At 39.5% G+C, this 25,836-nt stretch overlaps 1 protein-coding gene across 17 annotated transcripts in view; it reads right to left on the bottom strand.

Annotated features, from left to right (window-relative positions):
- The window catches only part of PRRC2C (proline rich coiled-coil 2C), a 94,628-nt gene extending 78,931 nt beyond the window's left edge, over positions 1 to 15,697 (bottom strand). For 8 of the 17 annotated variants that reach the window (XM_005609655.4, XM_005609661.4, XM_005609658.4 and 5 more), the window contains exon 1: positions 15,381 to 15,697. The gene's annotated coding sequence lies outside the window, so the exon portion shown is untranslated. 17 annotated transcript variants of the gene reach the window in all.
- Between the last annotated feature and the right edge of the window lie 10,139 nt (positions 15,698 to 25,836).

Below are 25,836 nucleotides of genomic sequence, written 5' to 3'. Positions count from 1 at the left end.
ACAATAAGCTAAAAAGTTACCCCAAAAAAGCAGGAAGGAAAAATCAAATTAAAATAAAAAACAATAAAAATTGATAAAGTCAAGAGCTGGCTCTTTTGGAGAAAAATATACGTTAGCTGAAAAACTCTAATTTTCAGTTAAAACTAAGAATGAGAAAGTTGATATAAAAGACACACATGAAGAGAAGGCTTGAGAAGTAACGGTCTTCTAGGAACACAGAAATTACCAAATTTGGCTCAAAATAAAAAGGTAAAAACAACAGAAAAAAATAAAACTTGTCCAAAAGCTGTCCACCCCCAGCAAGTATCTGGCCCAGGCAGTTTCACAGGGGAATTCTGGCATCCTTTAACTGAGACAATTCCCATGCTATTGACAACGAACTAAACAGGGCTTGGCAAATGAAAGGCTACGGCCAAATCTGGCCTGTGCCTGTTTTCTATGGCCTGGGAGCTAAGAATGAGTTAGAATTCAGCAGTGTAACTTAAAACAAAGTCTAAGAATCTATCCTAAAGAAATACTAACATATGTGTGCAAAATACACATACAAGGATTCACTGCAATATAGTATGCGATAAAATTTACTTATACGTCAGTCACTGCTGACTGACATAAGTGATCCATGTTCTGAAACATATTTATTGAACACCTATTATGTACACTCCTTTGTGGACTAGATAGAGATGTAAGAGACAAGAAGCTGCTCTGACAGGTCTTACTTTCCAGTGTGGTGACTGAAATAACAGGTAAATAAGATCACTTCAGATGTGACAAATGCTATGAATAAAACCAAACAGGACAATATGACAAAGTAACAAAGGGTGAAACTACTTTAGATTAGTTGATCACTGAAGGCCTCTCTGCGGAAAAGGCTTCTGATTTGGATTTAATGGGGAAGGAGGCAGCTTCCAGGCTGAAGAAAAGCAAATGCAAAGGCCCCAAGGCCCTGATATGCTAATCATGCTCAAAAAACATAGCTGGTGAAGTAGAAGCTTTAAAAAAGGGAAAGTTGAAAGAGAAAAGAGAAGGTCAGATGAGGTAGGCCTACAGGATTTTAAATTTTATCCTTGAAGCAGTGGGAAACCACTGGATTCTGAGCAGAGGCATGTCTTTTGTTTCAAAACTATCATTCTGGCTACAATGTGAAGCATGAATTGTAGGGGGCCAAGGGTGGAACGGAGAGACATCATAGACCGCAACAGCCTAGGTGCAAGATGATGTGGCTATGGCTGAAAAAGAGACTAGATACAGGATGCTAGGAAAGACAGGACTCAAAGACAATCTGGGTCTTGAATTTGAAAAGTTGGGCATTAAGTGAGGTGAGGAAGATTAGATTTAGGGAAGATGGGGAAGAAGGGGAAGCAAGAGTTCTGTCTTAGCCATGTTAGTTTGAGATATTTATAAAGACAACCAGAGATCTGTACAGAAAAATGCTCAAAAAAAGCACAGTACGTGATTTTTTAAAACAAACAATATACGCTAAATACAAAAAAATATAATCTACATGTCAAGTATGAAAAAGTTTACAAAATCATACCACAAATTATCAGCAGTAGACACTGTTGATCATAAGTGACTCTGACTTTGTTATACATACTGCAAGATCTAAATCTAAAAACTAAGTGTAACAGAAAATTAGGAAAAAATAAACCTTTTAAGAAGCAATAACTTGAAATGAAAAATTAATTTCAAGATCAGAAAATGAAAAAAAAGTGTATGATATATGCTTAAGACAAACAAAAGAATTTAAAAATCTATCCTCACTGGCACTGCGAACATCTAAAATATGTAAAAATATTAATGACTACAGGTAAACAAAAAGTAGTTGACCAACGTGGATTCACTTGACTTCTCCTTATCTGCTTTGTGGTTTATGCAACAAATAAAAATTAGAAAAATCTACAAACACATGCACATAACTACTTTGCTAAGTGAACATTCATTGAGTATAACACCATTGTCATGAATCCTCTTTTCACCATCAATGGTGCTTGCGAGTATGGTAATGCGTCTTTCTTTTGAACACTAGCACGGGAACCTAACCCACATCTATGACACTGTTTCCAAGGGATAACATATCTTCTCTCTTGTGTGCACTTGCCCTTGGATACTAAAACCCTAATGAAACCAATGTCCTCTTAAAGCCTGCTGGAGTAATTAGTACATTCTCTGAAATACAATTTAGCAAAGCAATTCTCTACAGGTTAAACAGAAACAAGCCTTCTAAAAGTACCTCCCTACTGCCACAGTGACAATATTCATTCAACATTTATATAACAAATGTATTGAGAACTAATAAACTGTCAAATGTTGTTTTAGATGTTGGGATATATCATGAAAAGGCAGATGATGCCCTTGCCTTCGTGAAACCTTTAACAAACAACAAACAATAAAAATATGGGAATGAAAAACTCAACCAGGTAAAGGGATAGAGCAAAGAGGGGAAAGAAACTTAGGAGAGATGGCAAAGGTCTGGAAAACCTCTCTGAAGAGGTGACAGGAACTAAGAAAAGCAATCAACAGTTCTCAACACAGGCTGCACAGACTTATCCAGAAAGGTTTTGAAAGACACTATCTGTCCAGGCCCCTTGCTAGGCCAACTAAATCAGAGTGGCTGGAGCTGGGGCTGGCAAAGGCATCCTTTGAAAAGCCACCCAAGTGTCTCTAAAGTATAGCCACAGTTGAGAACCACTGAAAAAACAAACCAATTTTGATCTGGGAGAAGGTTCAACTCTAAATGTCAGGACAGGAAGCCAGGGTAGGCAGAAGTCAGGCTGTGCAGAGCTAGGAGAAGGAATACTGCCCTTGAGTTTATTCCAAATGCCATGAAGAGTCATGGAGGGAAAAATTAACCAAAAATCTCAACTGCTGAATAAATGCATGGCTGCATTCAGCAGACCCACATCTTAAGTAACAAAATGGTACAATTTAGATAATTAGTAATTCAAAAACCCCTGAAACAGTAAGCTCAGTAAGAGCATTTCTCTTCACCTTGACAGTTTCTGATTCCAAAAAACATATTGGCATAGTTATAGGAGATAAAAGAACTATATCCTCTACTTGCAACATTTTTAATTTTGAAAAGCTTTTTATTATGTATACGCTATTAAGAATACATCACCATCCTGCTTACTATATACCGAAAAATCTAAATCATTAAGGGCTGAGGGTCAGTCTACAAAAATAAAGCCTTATGAATAACACACCCCTATTCTGCTTAAGGGAAGAGAACGTAATCACATTTCTAAATTCAAGGTTCTATGACTCTAAGCATTGCTGATAAGAAACTACCATGTTCTATTGAAATTGATGTACCAAAACACGTGCATCTGCATTTTCCCAATTCTGAACAATGAACATATATTAACTTGTAAATCGGTATTTTTTTTTGGAAGAAACTTTACGATGAAAGAAAGGAAAAAATGAAGGAAAAAAAGCAGCCAGTGTTTTTAAAGCCAAAAGACTTTCCAAAAGGTCTACAGGAAATTTGGAAGGCAGCAGTTTATCCTAATATAATGAAAGGATGACACTGAACAGTGCTAACAAAAAGATGGTTTTCATGAAAGGACAGCTATTGCAGGTTGAAAATTTGTGGGGAAAAAATTTGTAAAGGGTTCCTACATCAAGAGATTAGCTGTGATCTTGACAATTCCTTCAGTGCCAAAAACTGTAAGATCCTAAAGTTACTCATTTACAATCACAAAAGGATTTTAAAATATTCAATACGGAAAACATTATTTTAAGTGATAGTTAAAATCTAGTAAATCTGAAAAAATATGTATACTTTTGCAAATTGCCAATTTGTTAAACTCAAATGACAATCATAATCTTTCTGGCCACAATGGGCTTCTAAGTATCCAAGCTCTGTTTACCTCTCCTTCCTCATTATTCTTATAGTGACTGTTTAGTTTCTCTGGAAAATACAGTACAATGTCCCACTCATTTAAATAGTTAACATTAAAAAGAAACCTCAACTATTTCCAGATGAGCATATTGCACACACTCAAGAAATGTTTTATTGAGCAAATAAAGAATGTCTACTAACTAATAAATAACAGTCAAGTATCACAAGTATACAACGCAAACAGCTTCTGTGTAACCCATTTTCTTTGGTTTCTGCGACCCTCTGACAGCTTTCAGTCTGAGACTGAGACTTTTTTCCCTATCTCTCTACATAAATGTTAACATGCTTTTTCCATCTCTCTTGCCTGCTCTCTTCTCTGTATGCTTTCTCCTTTGGCCATCTCATCTACTGTTCACTTCTTCAGTAAGGATAATTCCCAAAGCTTTCCTTCCAGCTACAATCTTAGACATACATTTGTAATTATCTAAAGAACAAAACATCTTCACTTAAACTTCTCGAAGGAACTACAAACTCAAAATGTTTAATTCCCTCATTCACTCAATATTTACTGAGTGCTTACTGTTATCAGGCACTACCAGAAACAAATAAAAAGGAGACATGCTGTCCTCATGGACTGAATGGAGATAGTTTGTAAATGTGAGAAGGTTGGAAAAGGTCTGCAAAGAACTGGGAGGAAAGACAGCCAACCAGGAAAATGAGGCATGGTGACAAGCAGCACTGAAACCTCCACAGGAGCTGGAGATCAGGAATATACAGTACTCCCATGTCTGTGCAGTTTGAAGACTCTCATCAATGTCCAGCAGCACATCCAGGAGTGGGGAGTGGTGGGAAGCACACAGCAGCTGGATCGAATAAGAAATTATAGTTGTGCCAGACAGGTGTTAATGAAAAGCAAGGGAGTTGAGGATACTACCAGGAGAATGGTTAGAGTAACATTCACGGAAGTCTAAGCCAGAGTGAAGACAGACAAGTTGGAAGACAACAAGGAGGAGGGCAGAAGAGACTGGCAATTTCAATAAGGTTGAATAAAAGCTCTAACAATAGTAATTACTGAATGCTTACTGAGTCAACATTACTATGGACTGCTTTGTTCATTTAGTAAAAACAACAAGAGGAAATGTACTGAGTGACAAAACTGGAGGCACAGAAGCTTGTGATTTGAATTTAAGGTTTCAGGTTATTTTCTAAACCTGAGCTCTAGAGATGCAGTATAATGTAAAAATATCGGATTGGGAATAAGAAGAGCTCAAAGCCCAAGTCACCAAAACTTACCATTGAAGAAACAACTTTCTATCAGTAAAACAACTTGCCCAAAACTCATACGGCTAGGAAGTGATGGGGCCAAGATGAAATCTGGGGTTGACACCAAAGCCAGTGTCCAAGATAACCTTACTGTATGAAAATCAGAATTCAATTTTCATTATAGAAGAGATAAACATCAAACCTTTAATATATAAATAACATGCCATTTGAGGCAAAGACATTCTAAAAGATTCAAGTTTTTATTATCAAAACTTATTCTATTACAATACAGAGTAAAATATCGAGGATAAAAAAATTGTATAAACAAAACATAGTACCATCTCTACTAACAAATGTATTCCATCTGTTGCAGAAATGTCATTTTAAAGTATAATCATGTAAAAAGTGTAAGAAGCAACGTACTATAGATTGTAAAAAAAGGGGAGGGTGCTATGTACTGAACTGTGTCCCCTCGAAATTCCTATGTTGAAGCCTGAATTCCTGGTGTGATGGTATTTGGACCTAGGGCCTTTGGGAGATAATTAGGTTTAGGTGAGGCATTGAGGGTGGGGCCTCATAATGGGATTAGTGCTCTTATAAAAGGAAGAGACCCCAGAGCTCTCTCCCTCTGCCCTGTGAAGACAAAGCTAGAAGGCAACCATGGGCAAGCTGGGAAGGGAAACCTCACCAGAACTCAACTATGCTGACACCCAAATCTTGGAATCCCAGCCTCCATAACAGTGATAAATTTCTGTTGTTTAAGCCACCCAGTCTATGGCATTTTCTTATGGTACTTGGAGATGACAAAGACAGAGAGATGGATGAATTAACTTCAGAAAACAGCATTTTGTCTGTCACTCAAAATTTTTTTTTTTTTAAGATTTTATTTTTCCTTTTTTCCCCCAAAGCCCCCCGGTACATAGTTGCATATTTTTAGTTGTGGATCCTTCTAGTTGTGGCATGTGGGACACCGCCTCAACATGCTCGAGGAGTGGTGCCATGCCTGCACCCAGGATCTGAACTGGTGAAACGCTGGGCCACTGAAGCGGAGCGCACGAACTTAACCACTCAGCCACGGGGCCGGCCCTATGTCACTCAAATTTTAACTAAATTTTCCTTTTAAAATAAAAAAGTCAAGACATTCACCATACTCCTCTGAGTTGCAGGCCAATCAGCATTCACAAAATACACGCTTTCTGAAAAGTTTACTTTCAGCTTAACTCCCCCCTCTTGATTTTAAACACATTAATTAATCAAAGTACTAGTCCTTACACACTCCTCCTTAAACAAATACAACACAAATGAGAATCACAGAATATCTGAAGTTGAAAATTATTTTATAAAGAATGTGGTCAATATGAAGTAATGTGACCTGAATAACTAACACATTGAACCCTGTCCTTCTCAAAGTCTTTTGTCAAAAACCTGGATAAAATCCTGGAAGGTAGTCATCACATATGATACATACATCTGAAAGAATGCATTCAATGACTTTCTTAATATTTAAAAAGATCTCGAAATGCTAGGCAGAATAAAATTGGATGTAAGAATAGTTATATAGTCATAATTCAAAAATGGAATTTCACAAATAGAGAATACAGACCAAGCCTGTTCATATAAACAGGACAGCCAGTGACAGCGAGCAGCATGGCAGCACTGCTTTTACAAAAATGGCTAGTTTATGGGGCTGATCCCATGGTCGAGTGGTTAAGTTCACTGCGGCGGCCCAGGGTTTCACCAGTTCGGATCCTGAGCATGGACACGGCACCGTTCATCAGGCCATGCTGAGGGGGCATGCCACATAGCACAAACGGAGGCACTCACAACTAGAATATACAACTGTGCACTGGGGGCTTTGGGGAGAAGAAGAAGAAGAAGAAAAAGAAGAAAAAAAAGAAGACTGGCAACAGATGTTAGCTCAGGTGCCAATCTTTAAAAAAAAAAAGGAATTAAAATAAGAAAAAAATCGGCTACTTTAATAGAAATCTAATGCACAGATCTCGAACTGTAAAATGGTTCCTCTGATTTTGTGTTTATCACACTTACAGAGTACTGTGCTCAATTCTGGCCTTCATTAAGACAAATATTAAAAAACAAACTAAACTGGATACAAAGGAAAAACTCTGTTTAGTTTATCCACAGGTGGAAACAAGTTATCTTAGAATAAAAAACTCACAGCATTCTCTACTTTCACAATCTGCCAAGCAGCCCAAAGAGCTGAGAGAGGAAGTGATTTGTAATTTTGCTGAGGCACAAAATTCGATGCCATGAGCTATGTAACAGAAGGGTGCTTCTAGGAAACCAACGTAGAAATTCCTTCCTTGCCATACCCCCATTTCCAAGGTTTTTCTTTTTTAGAGATACAGTAACTCTTGTGAAGAGAGACATACCTGTTTCTTTGTGGGAAAAAGAGCTCTGAAAAGCAAGCCAAAACCTAGTGCAGATGAGGGAAGTAATGAGAAAGTGAACAGCTTTGAATGCTATTATGGTGTTCAAATATTCGGAAATTTGGAAGATCTTAAGATACATGTTCTGCGAATGTTCCAAAGATTGATTACAGTGTCCTCCTGGTCACCAGACGCATTCAAACAAAACAAAATAAGCCTTTGTCAGAGACGTTTTAAACCTAATTCTTGCTTTGGGTAAGAGGTTGAACTAGTCACCTTCTAAGGTCACTTCCATTGCTAACTGTTACAATCATTTAGTTATCCTCAAATTAGAGTGACATTAAATATTTTCAAAGATCCATTTGCTTCTATAATAGTAAAGCTAAGAATATCACCATATGTTGAACACTTCTACTACAAATAACACTACAGCAAAAGCATTAAAAATTGTCATTTTAAAAAACAAAGTGTAATATAAATAAATCTGTTGGCGTTCTAATCAGAATGGGAGAAGGGCTCAGGCTGTTCTTAGAAACTGAAACATGAAAATTAAGTTTCTGGGGCAGAAGAAAGCTTTAACAATCAGAAAAGAAATGTAGCTATCAAATTTTCTGTACTATAAATTACTGTTCTAGCAAAGTAAAGCCGTGTGTCTACCATTTACTTGAAGAGGTGACTGCCGGAGCACTCTTTCTGACAACTTACAATATTTTAAAACTGTACACATTATACAATTACTTCTCTTAAAACTGATTTCGTTTCAATCCCAGCTCTACCATTTAGGAGCTGGGTGGTTTTATAGCATAATTGTGGCATATGCATATTATGGCATAAGCATTTCCCTAGTCATTAAATAGAATTCTGAATTTTTATTGTCTCATCTGTGGGCTGTATCTTCCAGTCTGCTGTGAGACTTACTTCATAAAGTGTTTGTATAAAGCTCTAAGAATAGTGTCTGGCACGCAATAAGAACTTAATAAATGGTAATAATATTTTCAACACTTACACATTACAAATAAAAACCAAAGCTTAGTTTCTTAGTCAACTTTATTTTTTGCAAGGCAAGTAGGTTCGATGTTATGGGAGAAAAAAAGCAGCATTCTCTTCAAGATGCTCATCTGACATTATGAATTATTCTAAACCTTTCATATAACTAAAAACTGACTTTCAGGGTTGGAATTTTAAGTTTAAAGTTCGTTAGCATCTCTCCCCGCCAAGTACTGGCTCTCTTATTCTACCACTAAAATATCTGTCTTGAGACATGTAAAGCCACCCATTTCTTCCTTTCTCCTACTTTCTACTTTCATTTTTTCCATGTTTTCAAACGTGTCATAAATATAACTACGCAATCAAAATATTTTTTTCTTTCTGGTCAGAAAAACCAAGCGATCAGCAAAGGTGGGCTAGACTTGACTTTTTAGTCCTTATTCAACAGTTCTTTCTTTAGCAGAAGAGAGACTTTCTCCGCCTCCAAAATGTCAGAAGACTCTGGTTCCACAGTTGGGAGATATTTCATCTTTCTACATTCTGTATCCTAACTGTGGCATGTGCTATACAAATCCACACATATTAAAACTCATAGAAATGTACATCAAAAATATCCAATTTTTCTTATCTAAATTTCAAAAACTCATACAGCAATATAACCCACCTCCGCCTCTCTGTCAAAAGCCTCATTTCAGTAATACCCTTTTTGTGCTTTTAAAATAAAATTCCTGTCTCCTTTTCCTAACCTGGAGAAGTAATTCTATACCTCCATATTGTGCTTCTTAAAAAGTTACTTAAAATACAGGCCAAACTACAATGGTCATATTGCCAAAACTCTAAACTTTAATTGGATCTGAAAATTTATAGTGTTTTTCTGAAGATTAAATTGCATTAACTATAATTCTACTCAAGTATAAATTCTCTCTCTCCTTTGAAATCTGATAATCTATGTTTGATATTTAATATAGTCTGTTCCCCAGTTACTAGAAATATTTAATAAGCTACAATACTCATCTTTAAAATACACTGGATATACTGGAATTCTGTACTTGCCTAACTACTTAACCTTAGTAAAAGTTCTAAGCTTTTTGTTCCTTAGTAAGCACTTCTCCAGTCTCCCAATTGTTTTTGATGTTGTTCTAAATGTACCCTTAGCAGGTCTCTTGAAGGAACCTCTCAGAGCATCCACTGGCCTCCACAGGGCCTTTGGGCGAACAGAAAAAACGTATGGTTTCAGGAAGATACAGATACTCCTCTTGGTGAGGGACTGATGCCTTGGGAGAGAGGGGAGAAGTGGAGGCACAATTTACCCTGGGAGCCTAGCCAGTGCACAGGACTCTGTAAGCAGAACATGGGCTGGATTTCAGTCCTTGTTGCCTCCTTCAGCCCGACATAATTGTGCAGTGCACAAACTGCACAACCACATACAGCAGCCCTGCACTTTCAGATTATACATTAGGAAAAAGGGAGGAAGGAAGATCAATTATTAACTTCTCTAGACACCCATTCTCCATCCATCACGTGCATTCATCTCTTATACTGCAGACTCGAGATTTATTTAGAGGGACTCTTCCAACCTCACAGGGAATCTACCCTCCCTTTACCTTTGTTTTCCATGGTTCTCTTTTCTGTTTTAAACATGGTCAAGACTCATGTGATATCAAAGAATATTAAATTCAAAAGATATATACAGACATTTAATGTGATCTTTGCAACAGTCCTGTGAGACAGGGGGAAGAGGCATTATCCTTATTTCAAAGGTTATATCTAAAATTTGAAGAAGCCAAGTCACTTGCCCCCAAAGTTAAGCTGGCGCAAAGTGATAAAAGAACTAAACCTCGGTTTTTAAACTCAAGAGTCCAGACCTCATTTTGAGTATTCAACACACCTAAAAATCAAGAGGTCTTACCACTTATTCTTCCTGCTGAAACATTCACCCTTATTACTTGACAGAAATTCTTTTAGGGTCACCAAGGATCTCTCAGTGAAATCCAAAGGCTACTTCTCACATATTTTTCTGAACTCTGCTGCTTTTGGCTATAATAATCCTAATTTTTAGATTTTTCTCTTCCACCCTGATTTCTGTCATGACTTCCTTCTTCACTTATTCATTCTTGTTCTCCTTCTCTTGCCATAGATTGTTTTAGACATCCTGCTTACATTTCTCGGTCTAAATAAACCCACCCCACTTTGCAGTTTTTCATGGAAATAGTTGTCCCAGGTATGTAGTTAAGGCTGTTATTTATATCTCTGTTCCTGTAATGATGCTGTTTCCTGTTTGATGACTATTCCACTCTAGGCTTTCATCACTTCTGGGCTTTAATTCCAACTGTTGCCTGATCCTACCCAGCATTCATTTCTTATAACAGTTATGTCCCAAAGGGTGGAATATAGAAGACTACTGATGGCATATTTGATGATTTTAAGTGGTCCACAGAGGAATATTTAAAATTATATATTTTAAAACATTTTGGGGAGGAAAATGGTAAAATCAAATAATCATGTGAACTTTTCTTTTAAATTCACCTAATGAAAAGACAGTAAGTTGAATTAAAGAAAAACTAACACACAGATGGTTTGAAGATAAAGCAAAAATCATGACTGACTTAAGTTTACAAAAAACTGGCCACTGGGAAATCCATGTAGTATAGAGGTTAAACACACAAGCTCTGGGTCAATCATTCAAATCCCACTTAACTAGCAAAGTAATTTTAAACAAATTACTTAAACCTCTTTAAATCCTAGTTTTCTAGTTGTGTACTGGGAATAAAAAAATCCACCTCATGTTCTTAGCTCAGTGCCTGGCATGGTAAGTGCTCAACGAATATTAATAATTACGATTATTCTTGATCTCTCCTGGCCATCATGCCTTCACTTGTAATCAACTGGGCACTCAATTTATACTACAATTTTTCATTATGGATTTTCTTCCCCGAATTTCCCTTACCTGCTTATATATCTTTAGTTTTATCTTGTGGTATGAATCCAAATCTTTTTTTCCCCCAAGGAAAATCAGCCATGAGCTAACATCCACCACCAATCCTCCTCTTTTTGCTGAGGAAGATTGGCCCTGAGCGAACATCTGTGCCCATCTTCCTCTATTTTATATGTGGGACACCTGCCACAGCATGGCTTGCCAAGAGGTGTATAAATCTGCACCCGGCATCCGAACTGGCGAACCCTGGGCTGCCAAGGCATAGTGTGCAAACTTAACTGCTGTGCCAGCAGGCAGGCCCCAAAATTTCAATAACTTTGAATATTAGTCCTTAAGATTGTGAAAATCCTGGTAGTGGGAACCAAAAGCCAAATTCCTCTGAGTCACTGGGCCTTACAAAATTAAAAGAATCTTTAATGTTTGTTGAATACATCCAATAATTAGGAAGGAAAATCTGATGCAAATAAATCTCATAATGCACAGTACATAAACACAAACTATTTGAAAGCATCTGATACTATTCTAATGGGTAAATAAACAGGAAAAAAAAAAAAGACAAGAGTATTCTTTGCTCCACTACGATATCTGTCAGTTGAACCTTAGTTGTGGGTCTGTTCTATTGTTTCTTAATCTCATTGATTCAACAATAGATAATAAACTCTAGGTGTATGCCAACCATCATAGGGTGATGAGGACCTGGAAACAGTCTAGTAAAGGAAAACAGATTAATATTAGAACACATACAAGTAAACAGAAAATTACCTGACAATATGCTATGTAAATAATACTCAACAGTGTTTTTTCAATACTAGATGTGCTCCACAAATGCTGATTATATCCCATTCTCTTTAATGTAGAGCACCTAGCAGCACCACATGGGGGTGAGTACATTACACTGACAGTAATAATTTTATTGCTCTCTCGTGTTCAGACTCTAGGTATATGCTAACCCATAGAAAATATATGTAATATAGAAAAGTTTTTGTCTGCCAATTAACAACCATTGAAACTCAGTAATAGCCTTTGTTTGATCTGATTTGCCAGCAAATAAGTGCACACAAAGGCCCCAAAACATGACTGGCCTTCTGTTAATCTAAAGCAAAATGACGACTAGAAATATAACTGGGAAAAAGATGAGTTTATATTTAGCCTTTCTCGGGGTTGGGAAAAAACATACAACAGAAAACTTACTGAAGCTACCCTCTCTAGAGAATGCTTTTACCCACAAAGATGTCCTGACTGATAGATCAATGGATTATTGAGAAATTTAAAATGTTATGACTCAGAAAACTAACTTAATTCTCAAGATTTCTAGGCAACAGCTAACGTGGACTGAGATAAGCTTTCGCTGTGTTACCCTATTCATAAGGTGACAAGTCTAGTGTTACTGAAAGAACATTAGTCGTAGTTTAGTCAGACACAACTTTTAGATCTCCTTCACTGCGAGAATAGGGTTCTGCACCAATTTGCGTGACATTTTATCAATGATCAATCCTTGCCTTACACAAATATGGCATAAATAGCATCTGAAACCCAAGTTACTCAACTGACTTACAAACGGAAGCAGTGTCTGGGGAGCAGGAGAAAGGAGGAGACGTAACATAATCTTCAAAGACATTTTACAGTAGGGATAGAGGGGCACGGGAGACGGGGGCAGGAAGGAATGAGCCAGAATTTCTCTATTTTCAGCTACGTGCAATACACTGATCCCAGGGTTACTGAATGGAGAGCATGAAGAAGAAATCTATAAGAAGCAAATCCAGTATGTTAAGTGCAAAAAAAAAAAAAAAGGAAAGATATTCGTGTCCAAAAAGTCCTTAGAAAAAGAGGGAAGAAAAACTATTCCTTAAATTGCGAAAGACTACATACCCGATTCTGAGAATATACAGATTACTTACAGCTTCAAAGAGAGTATTTTCTTCTCCCAATATTCTGCCATTCTCCCTCCGCTAGATGACCTTTTACTATGTACTGAGCACAGTAATAAGCCCTTTTATACACATTATCTTCGTTAATCCTACAGCAAGCCTTGGAGGGAGGTACTATTATCATCATCATCTCCACTTTACAGATAAGGAAATACTGTATCAATAATATAGGCCAGATTTCGAAATTTTAAAATTATATCTTTCATCCTATAGAGTTAGAGGATTACTCAACTGGCCTTTAAATAGGTAAGGGTACAAAAATTAGCTTCTACCCCATCCCCAAAGCAGCTATAACCCATTTTTTACACCTTGCAACACTTTAACCTTTACATGCAACAATGTTTCTATACTGAAGTCAAAGGGGAAAAAGACTAGGTTAATAATGCTGTATCTTATTTAGTTACCACAGTACCTAAAATTACAAGAAACAGGGAGGCAGCTCTATGGTTTAGAGCATCCCCTTTGGGTTTACACAGTGTGGGTTTGAATCTATACAGTACCACCAGTATCACCTGTGTGACCTTGGGTGGGTTACTTTAATCTCTCAGATTTCATTTCCTCATCTGTAAAATGGGGATGATGATAACAGCATCTCCCTCGTAGGCCTGCTGTAAGATTTAAAAAGATAACGTGTGTAAAGGGCTTATTACTGTGCTCAGTACATAAAAATCAACTAACGGTGGAGAGAGACAGTCACACATACAAGCTCCCAGACCAAAATATAAAAATAAAAGTAAAAAGCCTATATTCGGAAAATTTCACTACAGAAAAGAATTACTATTTGACTACATGCTAAAGATAAAGCTAAAATCCAATCTATTCTTCATTTCTTTCTAGGGGATCAATGCATTTGAGGTGGGCCAGAAAAGATGCTGCAGTGCATCTGTGACACACACCTAAAGATGGCTCCAGTCAGAGAAGCATCTTAATTACCAATAGAGGAGGTTAAATCTACTTTTAACAAACGCTGGAGTTAGGCTTGGTGGGCGCTTTTTAAAGCGTCACCCTATCATTTTTACTTGCAGGAGTAAGCTATCAAGCAGTTAAGAATCTTGATTCCTCTAGTGCATTCCAAACGAAAACCTTACAGCACAGCACAGTCGCCTACTCCTCAATTCCAAGTACCCTAGCGAAGTATGAATCTATGAACTAGGCTGAAGATCGGCCAATGCGGAAATCCGGGAAGCTTTTGGAAGCCAGCAAACATCTGGCATGTCGGAAATCTCAAAAAAAATCTCAAATCAAGTCAAAAGAAATATACCTCCCTTGAAAGGAATCAGACGCACTCCTCTCGGGTAAAGGAAGAATTTATCAGTGTTCCCAGTGGCCCCCACGCCCTTTTCTTCAGGTCCTGAAACGCGGCCTTGACCGTAACACCAAGAATACCATCTCAAAGAGAGGCAGCTGCAGAGCGGGATTCCCCGCGCGGGTCGGGGGACGGAGAGGCCTAGGGTGGGAAAGACTCGCCAAATTCGCCTCTGGAGTTGGGGGAGCAAGTCCCCAGCGGAAGCAGAGTTGGTCCAGATGCCCCGAAGGGCTTCTCACCGAGTCAGGTCCTCACCCCGCTCTCTCCCACACACGGCCCACTGCAGACTGCACCCTCTCTCCACGCGGAGAGGCAGGCAGGGGCGGCCCCAGACAAGCCGGGAGCAGTCTGGGGAACGCAGCCCCCCGCTGGAAGGAGAGGCCGCGCGCCCGCCCATCCCGCCGGACGGAAACTCCCTCGGCTCGCCCGACAACGCGCGTAATCCCCCCGCAGGGCCTGCGCGGCGGCGCGGCGGGGAGGCCGGCAGGTCCGGAACTGCCGCCGCGGACCACATGGGCCGGGTGTGACTCCGGTTTCCCGCTCCCCGAGCAGGAGGCCGAGACTTCCCCAGACACAGAGACGGCGGGAACCAACGAGGAAGAAGGGGATGCCGCCCCAAGGCCCTCTCGGCGCTGCTCGCGGCCTCCGGGGCCGGGCAGCGCGCCCCCGGCCCAGGCCGCCCTCCCCAGCGGGGCCCGCTCTGAGCGCTGATCCTACGCCCTCACCTCCTTACCGGCCAGGGCGAGCGTCAAGCTGAGTGCGTGCGCACTTCGAGGGCCTCCGCCGAGCTCTGATCGGGGGACGGGGGAGGGGAGACGCGGGGGAGGGGGAGGCTGAAGGACCGCCGGACTGGGGAAGCCGAAGCTGCGGATGGACAAACCGCCAAAGCACTTTCGCTGCTTCCCGGGAGGGAGACAGCGAGCGAGAAAAAGAAGCAAGATGGCGGCTAGCCAGCCCCTACGTACTACGTAATGCCGCGGCGTACGTAAGGCAAATCTCCGCAAGACCGCCCTCCAGCGCAGGGACCGCCGGATCACGTGAAGCCTCCGTGGCGGCCCGACCCCGGCGGGAGGCGACAGCGCCTCCTGCTGGAGGGAGGGAGTTTTTGCAACCCGAGTTCCTGCTGCAGGCTGACGATTTAGCCTGGGCTCTCTCCAGGAACTCTTGAATAGACCACGATTGCGGGTTGGTATGCTCCCGGGAAGTGAGCACTCTTGTATGAGGTGGCTAGGTGTGTGAATTGGTTAAACCAACGGTTTGGCAGTATGTATCAAAATTAAACTATTCATACTCTTTAACCTTGATATTTGACAATATCTTGATATTTTCCAGAATGTACATACACGTTATTTATAATACCAAAACCTGTCCGTGGATAAAGATGTAGGTAAATACGTTGACACATCCATATTATGGAATATTTTGACGCCATTAAATTCAGAATAATATTTAATGACCAGGGAAATGCTTATGCCGTAATATGCTTATGCCATAAAAACACACATGTATATGCATATTTATACAAAAAAAGACTTAAAAATGTACTCTGAAATGTTAATAGTGGTAAACATGGTAACAGCAGTTTTCTTAGCACAATCAGATTTTTAAAAATATTTTATGTATACCTTTCTATAATTTTCAGATTTTATAATCAGAAAAAGTTTTAATGTGTAATGAAAAAAGTCATAAAATTATGAGAAACAAATGATAAATGTATGCATACACGTATATAGTGTGTATTTATATAGTGTGCATGTGTGTAAATATATATGGCGTTGTATTTAAGATTCAAAAAGCATTACATGTTTTCTTAGGCTTTAGAATAAAACAAGAACAGATATGAATACTAGTTCTGCTACTTAATTGCTGTGTAGTGTGGATAAGTTACTTAACATCTCTTAGATTCAGTTTTCTCATTTGTAAAATGGAGATAATACCTACTTCTCCAAGTTTGTGTTAGTCGCTCACCAATATTTTTTGAGCACCTATGCTATGCGCTAGGTACTGGAATGCAAAGAAAAGAACAATTAAGGTTCTGGTCCTAATGAAACAGTCTAGTGATGCGGATTAAATAATAGATTTGGAAATGTGCAATGAAGGAAACAAACAAGATATCAAGATAAAAAATAACCAGGAAGAAGGGCAGGAGGAATTTGCCTTAGAAAGGATGGTAAGTACCTCTCTGAGATGGTGCCATTTAAACCGGGACCTAAATGATAACAAGCAGCAGCAATACGAAGAGTAGGTAGAAAAGTGCTCTGGACCAAGTGAACTGCAACTGCAAATGCCCTGATTTGGGAGAGAGCTTGGAATGTTCTAGAAACTAGGAGAGGAAGATGTGTGGAGCTTAGTTGAGAGAGAGTGGCATAAGATGAGACTAGAAGGAGAGACAAGGGCTAGGTTCAGAGGGGCCTTGGTGGCCAGGGTAAGGAGTTCAGAGTGTTTTCTACGTGCAGTGAAAAGCCATCAGAAGGTTTTAAGAAGGAGAGCCCCATGATCTGATGTTGTGTTTTAAGGAGATCACCATTACTGCTGAGTGAAGAGTGTGAAGAATGGATTGGAGGGAGGTAAGAATGGGAGCAAGGAGCCTCACTAGGCAGTAATGAAGTAACTGCAGTAGTGAAGAATGATAGTAGCCTGGACTAGGATAGAGGCAGTGGAGGTGGAGCAGAAGTAGACAAGTTTGGTATACATTTAGGGGCTAGAATATAATTGCTTGAGGGAGTTGATCACTTCTAAATGCGCAGAGGGTGTGAAGAAAAGAGAAGAACCAATGGCAACTTATAGATTTATGGCTTGAACAACTGGGTGGCTGAGAGTGACATTTATAGAGACTATGGAGATGGGAGAAGGAAGGAAAACTGGCTGGTGGAGGAATAACAATTAAATGGTAAAAAGAAAAGTGGGAGAATCAAATTTTTGACATGTTAATTTTGAGATGTTCATGTAATGTCAAACTGTAGATCAAGTATGCAGTTGACATGCATGTCTAGAGTTAAGAGGGGAGGTCATGGTTGGAGATATATTTGGGCTCCATAGACATGTATTTCATATGTATTTCATGTGTATTTCGTAGACATGTGTTTAAAGTGGTGGGAAGAGAGAAGATCACTCAGAGAGAGGGAGTAGAGAAAGAAGAAAGGGCCAGCCCTCAGGAACAACAACGTTTAGGGGTTAGGTGGAGGAGGACTTAGCGAAGAAGACTGAGGAGAAGGCAGAAAACTGGAAAACCCAAAGTGGATAATGTCACGGAAGCCAAAAGAGGAGAGTATCACAAGGAGGTGTGAGCAATCAACTATGTTAATGCTTCTGAGAGGTCAAGTGATGAAGAAGGAATCAGAAGTGTCCATTGTATTTGGCAGCATAGAGATTACTGGTGTCTTTTACAAGAAGTTTTGGTGGAGCAGGGAGATCAGAAAGCCGTGTGGTAGTGAGCTAAAAAGGAGGTAGATGTTGAGAAAGTGGAGACTACAGATGAACATTCTTTCCAGAACGTGAACTCTGCCATGCCAGGGAAACAAAGTAGTAACTGGAGAGAATGTGGAGTAAAGAGAGACATTTAAAAATATTGAAGACAGTAGATCATGTTTGTATGATGATGGGAATAATCCAGAAAAAGGAGATGGGAAGCAATGATGTAGTAAAGAGAGGGAAAACCAAAGGAGAGAAGTCCATGAGAAGATGTGAGGGGGTAGGTCCAGAGCAGTGATCAAGAAGTCATCTCTGAAGGAGAAAATAGATGCCGCTCTAGAAACAGTTGACGATTCGATAGTGGGAACATAAGGAGAATCCTGTTGATGGCTTCTATTTTCTCAGTGAAGTGAGGAGCAAGGTAATCTGCTGAGAGGGCTTGGTGTGTAGGAGTTTTAGAAGATTCAGAAGTTATCTCAGAGAGTTAAAAAGTAAACGTAGTGTAAGGAACAGAATAGGGCTCTGCTGAGAGCACTTTTGAAGTTTGTGATTATGAATGTAAAATATGCCATTTGGTTTATTTATGTGATTTCTCAAGCAGTGTTCACCTCTTTGGTACAGCTACGGAGAAGATAGATAGTAAGATTCTCCCATGCTGGGTTTTACCAGGTAAGTGTAATGTAGGGAAGTGAGGGTATCTGTAAGGGAGTGACTACAATGATGATAACATTGTGTTTGAACATATGGTGGATGTGTAGCAAATGGTAACTTGTGTCCACTTTATGAGTTATCTATGGTGTATTTTAAATCCAAGGATTCGCTGCCACCTCTCCTGGTCTGAGCTGTCTTCCCCACCAATATGTTCATGGAATTGTAGTGTAGAAATGTTAGAATAAATAAAATAATAAAAAGAGGTAAATCATAGGCACTTGCTCCACCCCTCCCCGGCGCCCCCCCCCCCCCCCCCACGACATCAATAGTCTTTTGGAGTGGAAAGGCTTGGCTGATATGGGGTCATTGCTAATGGAAGGCCTGCTGACTGTCCCCAAGAGGACAGGGAAGCATTACTCTGGTGAATTTTCCACAACCCTCTAGGATCTGGTCTAGAGTGTCTTAGTCTCAGAAATATCTTTCTTTAGCAATGTAGAACAGCTCTAGCAATCAGATGAGCTTACATTAACCAAGGACATGAGACTGACATATACAACGAGAATATTATGTACTAATTTCCGAGAGCTGTAATTTATATGCCTGAATACTCAAGACGACAAAGCCAGCTCGTTTTCTATGTAGACAACCCTACTCAGGAAACCAAAGGCATCATCAGAAGGTTGCTTGGTGAGCACTGATTCAGAACAAGTGGAGCTATGTGTCTAGGCTGTTCTTGATTCTTCTTTCTCCACACAGGATGATTTTGTCCCAAAGATGGAAACACTCAATTTATAAATACTCAGTTTCCAATGGTTGCAACTTTCTACCTTGATCTCCAGTATAGTACAGACATCCTGCCACATGCTTGATTTGGGCTCCTTCTCTCCTTGGCATCACTTGGATGGGCACTGGCCCTAAAGTGTCCCTGTATGCTCCTTTCTCTGTTTCCATGGCTACCCAAACCTCTTAGCAACATTCTTTCAATAAAAATCAAGTTACAGTCATGTCAGGCCACTTTGTGTTTTAAAGGTGACTTTGCTTACTTCTGCTCTTATCCATGCAATGTAATCTTAGAGTTTAGCTCTCAGAGAGAAGTCTTACTTCCCTTATTTCCAATATCTTGGGGAAAATCTGAATGAAATCTCTAGGTTTTGGTACAATGTCCAAAGCCAAATAATATTCTTCTAAAATTTCCTCTGCTTTGGATTATTTGCAGCTCTCCCAACACGCCTTCAGCATAGATAAATTGTTATAACCAAAATGTTTTCCTGACAGATTGAATGAAAACTTGTCATTTAATTTCCAGTTCTGCTTTTTAAACAATAATTTTAGGGTAACGTTATCAAATTGCCAATTGGTGCTATGAAATCAGGCAAACTGGTTTCTTACTGAAGACAAATGGATTCTCCAAATAATATGACCTGTTTTCTTTGTGATTGCCCAGCTTTATTTACTAATGAGTTTCTACCCTTCTCGTTGGGATTGATTCTATAAGCTGTAGGCACTGAAGATTTATGGAATATTAGGTGAAAAATAAAAGAATCAATGAAGGTATCATGCTTTATTCGTAGTAGTGTTTCTTAAAGGTTTATGTGCACATGTTGATTCTGGTTTCCTTCTATCAATGGTCCAACAAATCATATTTAGTAAAACTGTGAAACATTGTAAGCCTGGTGTAATGAAAATCATAATGCCCAAATGCTGTATGAAAATGTAATCTCATTTTATGAACATCAACAGATATCGTAACTTTGCTAATAAAAATAAGAAAAATATTGCCAGTGTTTTGAAAAATACCTTTTGCCAACTTGTAAGAGGTTATACAATAGATATAATATGTATAATATCTATGTTATATATAAAATATTACATTATTATTTTATTGATTACATTATTATTTACACTACAATATATGTGTAAAGTAGGATAAATATTTTTGTTATTTATCAATGTATTATTAATTGGCTGAGGAAACCCTTTTTGTAATGGAATAAAAGGTACATTTTGGCTAAAAATGTTTGTTTATCACAAGTCATATGTTAATGAAGTTTAAATTGACTGGGATTTACTGTCCACTCAAAAGTTCCCCAGAATTTTCTTAGTATACGTGCTGCCGAAGTGAGCACTGCCCAGAATTTTCTTAGCTGAGAGGAGAAACTAAGTTCTTGGAGCAATGCTCCCAAGTTAAGAAGGTGTAGTTTCTTAACCAACAGAGAACAACATTTGGGAGCATGAGGAAGAAGGGAGGAGAAGATCGAGGAGAAGGAGAAAACAAACTTTGCTGGTAACAGTTTTGCCTTAGGCGGCAAGGTCACCTGTGTCAGGAAGTGAGTAATGATAAAGGACGGATGTAGTGACCAGAGGGAAGTGAGTGGGTCTGGGGAATGCAGAGCAGAGAAGGTTACAAAGGAAACTAGCCAGATGGTAACCGAAGATACAGAACAGGTGATTCCCTAAATTTTTAGACCAGAAAATAGAAACTTGAGCTATTGCTGATAGATATAAATACAGCATTCAGTAATTACCTCCAAAATTGTAACTCTGCCTGCTGCCTGTAGCATTTCTCAAAGTATAAGGCACTTTTTATTTTTAATTTTTTTTGCTACTCAACCAATTGTTTATACAATGTATAAATCAAACCACCCAGTTTCAAATCTTTTATTGCTCCCTAGTAATTAAGAGAAGTAAGGTTGATAGTACATTTCTTTGGCAGAACAGGGACTAGGTATTTTGAATAATTTTTTTTAAGATTTTATTTTTCCTTTTTCTCCCAAAGCCCCCGGATACAAAGTTGTGTACTTTTAGTTGTGGGTCCTTCTAGCTGTGGCATGTAGGATGCCGCCTCAGCATGGCTTAGACGAGCAGGGCCATCTCTGTGCCCAGGATTTGAACCAGTGAAACCCTGGGCCACCAAAGCAGAGCACGAGAACTTAACCACTCGGCCATGGGGCTGGCCCCTTTGGCTTGCCAAGCAGTGCCAGGTCCGCACCCGGGATCCAAACTGGCTAACCCCCAGCCACCGAAGCGGAATATGAGCACTTAACCTATGCACCACTGGGCTGGCCCCCTTGAATAACTTTTAGGCTTTTGGTGGAAGAGAAAATTTCATGTGTTACAAAATATAAGTAGTCCATTCCTGGTTCAGATTTTGTTTCCTGGTGTTCTCCCTTCTCATTTTTGCTGGGGTTAATTAAGCAGTTGCTTCAGAAATATTTCTTTGAGCTGCTCAGAGTCTCAGTGAGATAATTGTTTTGAATGGGAATTAGTAGTACAACACTCCAGGGACTGGACCATTGTTAACATCATAGCACAGTCTTGAGAGGAAGGAGAGAAAAGAGGAATAGCGATTGAAAGAGAATTGAGAAAAAGCTTCTCGAAGTATTTAACAACCTGGGTAAATTGCAGTGAAATGAAATGCTCTTCATTTCAATATTTAGTATTAGCTATATTAAACTTTTAATTGGACAGTCTTAATCATTGTAATGATTAATAAGATAGTTCTACCTGTTAGGTGGCATGTGACCAGGCCACCTGCTCAACCTTGAGAAGATGCTGGTAGGGTGATGAATCATCCCAGTTGGCATGCAATTGGCATGGTTTTAGTCCTGAAGGTCCAATGACCCAGGAAACTTCTCAGTCCAGGGCAAAACTGAACAGTTGGTCACCCTATGCTGGCTGCAGTGAAGTGGAGATGCAGATCTTAGTTCCAAGTCTCTTCTGTGTCAAAATCTCCTTTTGATCTCTACTACCTGCATGAGAAGTCACCCTTGCTGGACATCACTAATGGGAAGTGAGCCTTGTCTGATACCAAAGAAGGTCCTTTTAATCCTAAGGGGTTAGCCAGGCTGCAGAAAACTGGGAAGTTAAGCCTGAGGAGCTCCTGGCAGCAACTGGAGACATCATTGTTGTGGTTCTCGCCTGGCTGTTATTGCTGCATTAACTCCTTCTACCCTGTTATAGCTGCGAATTATCAAATGCTTCCCGAGGGCCAGCATGTTGCTAAGTCCTTCACACATATCATTTTACATGGGAAACTGCAATACAGATTATAAAACTGAGGCTCAAAGAGGATAAGTGACTTGCTTTGAGCTCATGGTGCTAATCAGAGAGCTGGTGTTGGAACTGAAGTCTAACTTCAAACAAAGCCGATGCGCTCATCTACTCTGCAGTCTCCCAGGTTGTCTGGAAGACTTTTTACACAGTTTCTCTGACCTTTCTCTCAAGGACTGTATCTCTTCATCACTTGCTCTGTGACCTGAAGGTACAGTAACTGATGCTGCTGACTGGACGAGCCTCTTTCCTTGCCCATAGAGCATTATGCCCCATGACCTGTGGTGGCGAAATCTCCCTCTACTCAATGACAGAAGGTAGTTTAAAGTGACTCTTTTGGGGCCAGCCAGGTGGCGCAGCAGTTAAACGCACACGTTCTGATTCTCTGCGGCCTGGGGTTCACCGGTTCGGATCCCGGGTGAGGACGTGGCACTGCTTGGCAAAAGCCATGCTGTGGCAGTGTCCCACGTATAAAGTAGAGAAAGATGGGCACGGATGTTAGCTCAGGGCCAGTCTTCCTCAGCAAAAAGAGGAGGATTGGCAGTAGTTAGCTCAGGGCCAATCCTCCTCAAAAAAAAGCAACAAAACACTAAAGTAAATAGATTACTGATTTGGAGAGTAAACTCCTCAGTTGCTCTCCCTAAAATTCAAATTGAACCAACAATTCACCATTGCATTAATTATTTATCTATCCAACTTTATCAATGTTATGAAATGAGGCAATAATGGGAAAGCATTTAAGCTTACATGGTACCATGCAAATACAAGTTCTAGTTATTTGTCTGACATTTTGACCTTTATCTAAGAGAAAAGTTTGGTCTCAAGTTTATTATTATTTTTGTTCAGCACCCAAATTTGCAAAAGGTAAGCTTTTTCCAGGAACAGCAGAGAAAAAAATGCTTGTGTGATTTCTGGGCCAACCAGCCAGCTCCTGGTACCAGTGAGGGTTTAGGGCTTATTAGGATGAAGAGCATCAGAACAAATTATAACTAACTATTGTCGTCTTGCTTTAGGAGGAAGTTCTCTTAAATCACCTTAGAGGGGATTTTGCTTTAGAGAATTGGCATCAATCTTGCAAGTAAATATTGCATAAAACTCTATTATCTCACAGAGGTGACAATGACAAGGGGAGAGTTCACCTTTTTCTAAGTGGATCACAGAAAATGAATGGAATTGTCATTCTTTTTTTTTGAAAAAAAAAATTTATTTTTCCTTTTTCTTCCCAAAGCCCCCTGGTACACAGTTGTGTATTTTTAATTGTGGGTCCTTCTAGTTGTAGCATGTGGGACGCCGCCTCAGCATGGCTTGATGAGTGGTGCCACGTCCGTGCCCAGGATTACAAACTGCCGAAACCCTGGGCCTCCGAAGCAGAGTGCGAGAACTTAACCACTTGGCCTTGGGGCCAGCCCTGGAATTGGCAATCTTAATGCATTACTCAAATTGTATGTTTGCTATTTGTAAATGTCATGATATATATCATAAATCTGTATTATTTGCTTGTATTTTTAATATGGGACATTTAGCTTAATATATGTTATACTTGATTTATTTTTTTCCTTCCAAAAATATTTATTAAGAACCTGTAATATACCAGGCACTGTGCCAGCCACAGAGGACAGAGCAATGAGTGAGACAGTCTGAACTCCTGCTCTCAGGGAGTTTATAATCAAGTGTGATGGGAGAGTGCTGAGGTAAAAAAAAAAAAATTGCAAACAATTATAACTAAAGGTGGTAAATGCTCTGATGAGGAAATTAAAAGCTACCATGAGAGCCAAAAGGAGAGGCACCTAACCCAGATTTGCTGGGAGGGCTGGTCAAGGAAGCAGAACTCTACCATTCTATAGGCATTTAGCTACATGTGTGGGTGTGTGTTAAGGGTGAGTGAATGAGTGTGTCTGTGATGGGGGAGGCATGGCAGTATGTGGTGGGACAGTGTTTGGGAAAAGAGAGGCAGTTGGCTTGCACGTAGAAAGGGGTGAAGAATATTCCAGGTAGAGGAAACATTATGTGGAAAGACCCCCAAAACCAAAGGGAACAAAATGCATGTTTGAGAATTTTAAAATATTTTAGTAGCTCTGTTGCTTAGAAAATGAAAGAGAAACAACAACAAACAAACAGAGACAGAGACTGGATCGATGGTTACCAGAGGGGAAGTGGGGAGGGCAAAAGGGGTGATTAGGCACATGTGTGTGCAGATGGATTGTAATTAGTCTTTGGGTGGTGAACCTGAGGTAATTTACAAAGGAATGGAAATATAATGATATACATCCAAAATGTATATAATGTTATAAACCAATGTTACTGCAATAAAAAAAAAAAAAAAGAAAGAGAAAGAGAAGAAGGAAGAAAAAAGCAAAAGTACAGAAGTGACCAGAGGCCAGACCACAAAGAGCCTTGTAAACTGAGGCTTTTACCCCAGGTAAGAGGAGCCTTTGAATGGGTTTACATAGTCTAGCTAAAATTTGTGAGTTTTATTAACATTGCACATGAAATAGAGTTTAATGTATATTATTCCTTAGTCACTTTTTCTTTCAACAAGTATTAATTGAGCATGTACTATGAACTGGACACTATGCTAGCTGTAGGGGATATAAATGATTAGTGTACGAAACATTTATTTAGCTGAAATGTAGAGAACTGTTTGCCTGGGCAGAGGAACAGCTGTTTTAGGCTATAATGATCCTCTAAGGACTAGTCAGAGAGGGGTTTGAATCCTGCCATGTGGATGGAGAGAAGTAGGCAGAGCCAGTTTCCTCAGATTGTTTTTATTTCCACAATCTTTTGTTTCCACAATTCCCAGAAACTTCATCATCATCATCTTAAGAAATTGGGGTTATTCTTGCAATGGTGTGATTTCAGAAGGCAAGGATTCTAAAACCCTTTTGTAACCATCAAATTTAGAATTATTAACAAGCTAGTATAGTACTTGACTGATGCTTGTGCCTTTATGATATGTAAAGTTGTTATCAGTCTGAGAAATGTGTCCTGTGTCTCAGTGAGAGGGCACAGGGGAGGAAGACAATTCCTCTACCCTCTAGGTCCTTCTGCTGGTCTAAGAATTAAATTGACATGAGACA

Source organism: Equus caballus, chromosome 5 (genome assembly GCF_041296265.1).
Source record: "Equus caballus isolate H_3958 breed thoroughbred chromosome 5, TB-T2T, whole genome shotgun sequence".
NCBI classification, from domain to species: Eukaryota; Metazoa; Chordata; class Mammalia; order Perissodactyla; family Equidae; genus Equus; species Equus caballus.
Note: the sequence above shows the minus strand (reverse complement) of the source record. Positions and strands in the feature narration are given on the sequence as shown.